This window comes from Papaver somniferum, chromosome 3 (assembly GCF_003573695.1).
Source record: "Papaver somniferum cultivar HN1 chromosome 3, ASM357369v1, whole genome shotgun sequence".
Lineage (NCBI taxonomy): Eukaryota > Viridiplantae > Streptophyta > Magnoliopsida > Ranunculales > Papaveraceae > Papaver > Papaver somniferum.
In genome coordinates, this window is record NC_039360.1 from 178226916 (window position 1) to 178234543 (window position 7628).

At 36.1% G+C, this 7628-nt stretch overlaps 1 long non-coding RNA gene across 11 annotated transcripts; it reads left to right on the forward strand.

Annotated features, from left to right (window-relative positions):
• The first annotated feature begins 2566 nt into the window (after window positions 1–2566).
• Window positions 2567–6904, forward strand: LOC113358144. Of its 11 annotated transcripts, none has more exons than XR_003364231.1 (11): window positions 2567–2822; window positions 3039–3092; window positions 3206–3321; window positions 4279–4353; window positions 4445–4572; window positions 5125–5214; window positions 5687–5744; window positions 5931–6070; window positions 6221–6272; window positions 6356–6406; window positions 6623–6904. It is a non-coding gene; the product is annotated as an uncharacterized LOC113358144 (long non-coding RNA). The 11 variants fall into 11 exon arrangements; XR_003364223.1 differs by having other exon boundaries at window positions 3039–3077; window positions 3206–3330; XR_003364226.1 differs by having other exon boundaries at window positions 3039–3077; window positions 5125–5570.
• The last annotated feature ends 724 nt before the right edge of the window (window positions 6905–7628 follow it).

A 7628-nucleotide genomic window follows, 5' to 3' on the forward strand; every position in this document is an offset into this window, starting at 1 on the left:
AAGTTTTGAATGTATGATTAGAATTCGTAATTAATCTCGTTATCATCAAGAGCCATGGAATACCTTATTGCAAGAATACTCCGTAAATTTCCTAAGTCATCATCACACACATTAGAGATGTATATGTGAATTCTACCTAAAGAATAACCTAACGCCTTGCGCTAATTAAGTTCAATTCCTAGGAGCATTAAGTTTAAGAAATAGGCTAGTCAATGCAATTGTCATACATTGCGTATGACAATTCGGACAAAGGTCAATTTCTACATATGATTACAAGAGTGTATCACTACAAACCGTAATCATATCATGCTACTCGTATTCAAGGTTATCGCTCGATGATGAACCCTAAAATAGCTATAGATATGGATGTATGTTCAATAAATTCTAGACTCAACCAAACAAACATTCAATCATATTGCAATACATCAATCATGCAATTATTATACGCAGTAGAAATCAAACGATAATATTGAGAGAAAACTAATTCATAAAAATCATAACTTGGTTGCAAAAATCCAACTACATCTTAAACCAATAATAAAATCAATTAGCTCATATTCATGGAGTTCATAACAAGAAGGAAGAGAAAACCTATCATGTTTCTAAACCCTAGAACAAAGTAGAAGACTCCCTAATGGAGATATCTAGGTTTAGAGAAAGAGTTTTCTATTTATATGCTTCTCCCATTCCAAAAGGATACTCTTTCCAAAATTAGGTCTTCTCAAAACCCATCTCCAACTGGTCCACCAAGCCCATGTGTGAGAAATATGTCTCTGGAATTTTGGGTCCAAAACTGGTCGCCGATTTGCTGACGTCATCGCCGGAATATGACCAGAATTGTCGCCGTCGATCACCTGAGATTCTTCACCGCCGAAAGAATATTCTGTCACCGTTCTGTTAAAGTTAACGGTCTTTCTGGTCAGACCGTCAGTCAACGGGTCAAGGCAGAGAGTGAGTTAGCCACCGAGTTAACATCTTACTCGGCTAACTGGTCTTACTCAGCTGAGTTGGCTCGGTCATCGGCTGGTATGAAAATCCGACACAGTTTTGTTTATTTATGGGAATTACTCAGGCCGAATTCAGGCCATTCTCTTCTTCACATCCCTGCACAATTCCTAAACATACATCTACCATTCAACACAGTTTTGATAACCCATTATTCCGAGTTCTACTTTGAGATATTTTCCTGCATCATTAGAAACATCAGAGGCTTCAATTTCATCACTTCCTCATCTTCTTCTCTGCATTTCAGTGGTTTAATCTTTCACAGAAAACCCATCTCAGTTCGGTTGCTTTGCCTCTCAACAGCACCACCAACACATTGATCTTCTCTCTGTCTAACAACAACAACTTCAACCACCAAACCCTCAAATTCCATCTCTGATTCAATATCTCAAACATCAACCCATGAAAATCGACATCAAATGGAACCCAAACTCCATTTTTCTACAACTGAATCAAGATACCTTCACCCAAATCACCACCAGTTCGATTTTCTATCAACCCAACAACTCAGCAACAACATCTCTCTGCCATTAACCCATCTAATGTCTCGAATTCATCTCAAGAACAACATCTTTACAGATCGAACCCATTCTCAGATTCAAATCAAAACCCTTATTCTCAAATCTTCTTCTCTCGGCTGTCTGCAACTCAACCTAGCCTCATACCCATTAAATCTTTCTTCTTGGACAATTGTAGCAACGAAACTTGACGAGAACCCACTTTAATTTTTGATCTGATTCTTCTCTGGATTCAGAGAAACTGAAATCTGATGAATGAGAGAAAAGTCGTCTCTCATGTAGGGTTATGAGGTGGTTGGATTTGGTACACCCCATCGATAAGATCCACCGACATAATGGGTGCCCTGAGTAACTTCATGGGTGCCTTTAACATCCCCTCTTTTAAAATAAAACTGGCTACCCCTTAACCGTAACTGGACTCCTAACAGCACCTGCTCATACAATGACCGATTTCTCCTTTTACTTCGTAATAAGCCAATTTCTTCTTCTTTTGCTCCATATGACTCCAAAACGCCTAAAAGCTCAAAACAAACGTAAAATACATAATTCACACGAAAAATAGCAAAGAAAGCATAATCAATATATAATAAATCTAGGTGTTTATGACACCTATCACCGGCCGGCCATGCCTTGGCCATAGCCTATCCCACACTTCATGATTCCTTATTTTATCATTATTATTATTTCCATCATCTCATGGAAATTCCTTAACGCTAGTGGAAAACAGGCTATCGGAGACACAATAAAACCACACACGTTGGTTGTTTCGAAATGACAACACTTAGAAAGTCTCGCTGACCAAAGTCAAACTGTCGCTGTGTAAGGACTTTTGTTTACTTACATAACGATACTTCATGTGTGGTCGTTGACTAAAGTCAAAGCAACGTTGATGTTGACTTATACAACGACGTGTCCATGTATATTGTTTCTGTGGAATTTTCAATGGTTAGGATTTAGTTTGGTTATATGACCGACTCAGATGAAAAACAGACTTCGTTAATACCAATGCTTTTGCAGCTATCTCTTATTTCAATTATTTCATCTCTCACCAAAACACCACCGCAAGCGAAAATCCTCTTTCTCCTCACCACTTACCATCATCACTCAACTCTTTCTCTGAAGTCAAGTGAGATGATGACTCTAAACTTGATAATTAAACAACCATGATCTATCGATCTTTCACTTGTGATTTTTCAGAGATGAAAACCCTAGCCGTTTCTCCACTTTACATACTTTTTGCAAGATGATTTTCTTTCTGTAATTTGAACTGATTTCAATTCAAATCTGTTTTTCGCTGAGGTAAATCTTTTGGTATTTGATTTATTCGTTTGTATTTTTGTCTTCTGATAATGTTGAAGTAAAAAAGAAAATTGAATTTGGATAGATAGGGTTCGATTTTCTTCTGAAAAACTACTTATTTTGATTTTCTTCTGTAACTTTCCAAACTCTAAGTAAATGTTTCTTTAGATTTCTGATTCAATTGTAAACCTTAACTAATTTTTGTTTTAATTTTAGTTTCAGACACTCCAAATTTCAGATAGGGCATCTGTTTAGGTAAACTAATAACTGGTTGTTTGTGGTTTTGATTTCAGACATCTCTCTCTCAGTGCTATCACCATTATATAATTTTGAATCTGTTTTTTTGAGAATCTAATAACTGGTTGTTTGTGATTTTGTTGCAGGTAAGGTTTACGGATCTTTAGCTCGTGATGGAAAGGTTAGAGGGAAAACTCTAGCTAAACTAGACAAGAAAACCAGCCTAGAGGTAGAGCTCACATGAGGAATCTAATAACTGCCGGTAAGAATCGTAAGATTTCTTCTCCATACCATTGATTTTTAAGTTTTGTTGGTGAGAATCATATCTTTGAGGATCTTTTGTGTGTATATTGCTCGTTCTAATGTGAATCTAGATTTTGTGGAATTTGGTGTTGTGAATGTTAACTTAGTTGGATCTTGTGTATTACTGTAAAGTGTAACACTGATTCAGTGAGGAAAAGAAGGGTTGTAGTTGTAAATGGTACTTGAATGTTGATTTTACAAAGGGATTTTTTGGTTGAGTATCATGAATGGTTATTTGAACAATTGGGCATTTTTTAGATTGTGGTTAGGTTATTTTCAATATCATTGCTTGAGACCATGTATCATGTGTTACTACCAATTTAGAGGTTGCATATATAGTTTGTTTTAGAACTTGTTATTGTACTGAAGTTATTATGGATACAATAATATATGATCTCGTTTCTCTGTTAAGAAAACACTACAGTTTCAGAGGACAAAACCTACAAACCAAACTAATTAACTTTGAAGTTTGAAGAACTGGTCCAGATGATGATATGTGCCTATCTCCATTGCTTTATCTCAATTCTTTGTTCGTTCTTTCGATTTTCTAGATCCTTAGACTATGGATAATTTAGATCGATAGGAAACTGTTTGTTCTTATCTCAATCTACATAACTGTTTATAGTGTTTTGTGTTTTTTTTTATGCTAAATATGGTTAGGGTATTTGATCTTTGTCTATGGTTTCTTGTTACATTTTGGTTTATGGGGTTAAGAAAACATTGTGAATGATTTTTTTTAGTGAAGAATATATATAGATAGATAGCCCATCATTATTATGATTCACACACCTAGGGAAACGATTACTTATGCCCTGTTATAAAGTACAGTGCTCTATACAATAATGATTGGACCCTTGGTCTTTCTCCTCATACTGACCAAGACCTCATTACTGTCTTATATGAAAAACATACAAAGAGTACTCTCCTAAGAAGGCCAATGGTGGTGCAACAACCCAAGACTTTTGTAGTTATGGTGGACAACACTCTCATGGTACAGTTCATCTTTTTGCTCCCACTAACGATAACACTAGTGAACTTCAAAGAGTGAAGAAGGCTGACTACTATTGATTTTTACTTTGCAGGCCTGGAGCAAAGGAAGAATACATGCAACCAAACACAGAGTAATGGTGAAGGAGAAAAGAAAGATTCTCGACTCAATGCTACAACATCCTCCAAACGCAAAATGTTGTTGGAGTATTGGATTGTTATAGTAAGTGTTCTACCCTTATCCGTGAGGTAGAGAAAAGAAACATCCTCGGGTGTTAAATGAATTTTTTTATTTCTTTTCTTAGTTGCTAACTAAAATGAAAATTGTACTGCTAGTAAATAGTTTATTAATGTAAGGAAAGTCTCCGACCAAACAGCATCCTCAAGCATCAATAATAAGCCGATGTCGTAGAATTTGTTGTTTTACTAGTACTAGATAGTATATCTTTCTGTTTTAAATTTGAGAAAATGAATATCAGTATATGCTAGTGTCATGTCAATTTCTTAATCTGATTGTTCCAATTGTTTTTGAGAGGCCAAAGTCCAAAGTTCATTTTTCATATTATATTCTGTGACTGTGAGATCATAATGATGCAGCCTGTTTGGTGTTTGCATTTACACCCTAACCGCACAATATTCGAGAAAGTTAGACTGAACCTGGTAGTGCGTATAAAAATGTTGTTTTAAACCATAAGAGTTGCAAGTTTCTTAAGATTTTGAGCCCCACTTTTTTACGAGGATATCGTGAGTAAAATGTTTATGGTACGAGTTGCAGGTGCAAGGGTTCAAGCAACGTGCAACAGGAATCATGGATGATCCATATCTAATCCCTGATATGTATCTGATAAGAAGCAGTTGCCTGTAGGTAATATTAAGAAATGCAAACTCCTTTAAACACTAATTTGGTTTGGTTACTTTGCTTTTATCTGCCAAACAGCATCCTCAAGCATCAATAATAAGCCGATGTCATAGAATTTGTTGTTTTACTAGTACTAGATAGTATATCTTTCTGGTTTTAATTTGAGAAAATGAATATCAGTATATGCTAATGTCATGTCAATTTCTTAATCTGATTGTTCCAATTGTTTTTCAGAGGCCAAAGTCCAAAGTTTTTATTTTTCATATTATATTCTGTGACTGTGAGATCATAATGACGCAGCCTGTTTGGTGTTTGCATTTACACCCTAACCGCACAATATTCGAGGAGTTAGACTGAACCTGGTAGTGCGTATAAAAAATGTTGTTTTAAACCATAAGAGTTGCAAGTTTCTTAAGATTTTGAGCCCCACTTTTTTACGAGGATATCGTGAGTAAAATGTTTATGGTACGAGTTGCAGGTGCAAGGGTTCAAGCAACATGCAACAGGGAACATGGATGATCCATATCTAATCCCTGGTATGTATCTGATAAGAAGCAGTTGCCTGTAGGTAATAGTAAGAAATGCAAACTCCTTTAAACACTAATTTGGTTTGGTTACTTCGCTTGTATCTGCACCCTACAATGTTTTTTCCCACGTATGTTAAGTGCAAATATGCGATGACTGCAAAATCAATGGTACATTTATTTCTTTGCTTAATGTAGGACTTGCTCGGAAACTTGTTCGAAGACCCTTTTTGAGGCGGGTGGTGTTCCCTGTAAAATGGCGGAAAGCATGTGGCTCCATACTCATCTTATCCAAGATTTGATCTCTATTTCTCGAACAAGTGTTCCTAAATACCGAGGTATGTCTGTCATATATGACTTCCACTCGTGGATATGTTGCGAGCACAAAAAAAAAGTGATTCACAATGTTATGTTATGTTTTGTGTACATACTGCATTGTTATATTCTCTATCAGTGAATACACTGTTTTTTTTTTCTTGTATGTGCAGGCTGGTGTTGTGAAATTGGATACTTCGTTGTCGTTGATGACTTAGAGCTCGAGTGAGTACATTGTTTTTTGTTTCATGAAGTGGGTATTGTGTATATATCTGCTTGAAATGACCATTTGGTTTGATTTGTTGCAGCTAATTTCCAGTGAGACCATGAAGTGGGTGTTGCTCTCTTAGCAACTGATGGTAATTTCCTCAAATCCTGTAAGAACGTTGAATTAGGATTCAAGACACTGCCCGAGAACCTGTTGAAGATCTGTGATAACCCTTGAATACTTAGAAGTGCTAGCATCGTATACAATCTTTAATTCTTGTTTCTCTGAATTGTGTAAAGTTATGCAATGTCGGTGTCTTGTGTATAGGCTTGCTATGTTCGCTAATACCAGATAGTTTCTATTGCAGGAAAATCAAAGTGGGAGAAGAAACTTGGACATTGTGGTTTTCATTGTAGTTTTCTTATGGCATCCTTTTCCAGCCAACGGCGGAAAATCTGAATTACTACAACTCCGAATCCAGAAATGCTACTTAAATGTATGAATTCATTATAATTGAATACTTTTTTTTTTTTTGTGATTTTGAATCCAAGTATGAATTCAGTTATGAAGTGTTATGAGTTCAGTCATGAATAGATGTAACAATGAACTTCTATTTGAATTTATGAATCCAGGTCTGATTTTAGTGTAATTTGAGTTTATTTTAGTTCGAATCAGAATTATAAATCAGCTCAGTCAGAATGACTGCAATCAGTCAGCCATAGCTGATTTGTATTTTTCTTATATTAAAAATTAAATCTACGACGTAAGCTAATTGTCGTACCTAGAGACATCCAGAAAGTATCGTAAATCAGATTTATTCTGAGTCAACCTGAAAGTGTCGTTCCAGAATAAGACACTGAATCTACGACACTTTCAGCAGCATTTCGATAGTGTCGTATAACACCCTAATACAGCACTTTCCAACTATCTTAAAACGGCTTTTTTTCCACTAGTGTAACCTTATGAAACTCCTCAATTTCATGGTATTTCCTTCACATCAAGGAAATTACATAAAATTGGGAAAGGTGTCACGGGACCGGGCTTACTAGCTGGCAGGCCATGCCCTAACCGTGGCCGATCCCACAACTTTTAATCCCTTTTTTGATTATTATTTCCATCATCTCAGGAAATTCCTCAGTTTCAGCAAAAACCCTGAATTCTTCATATTTTCTCAAATGAATGTTCAAATGCACGCCAGAAAATATCAAAATTCTTAGGACTGAGACATGAACACTTTGGTGACATGAGCATATTACCTTGACCGACCAAGGTCGGCCCTTTGGCTTGCAAGAGGCCGGTCCCACACTTTTTCATCATTTGACCTAATTTGTTCACATTAGGTTCAAACTCTTCCAAATAATTTGGAAATTCAT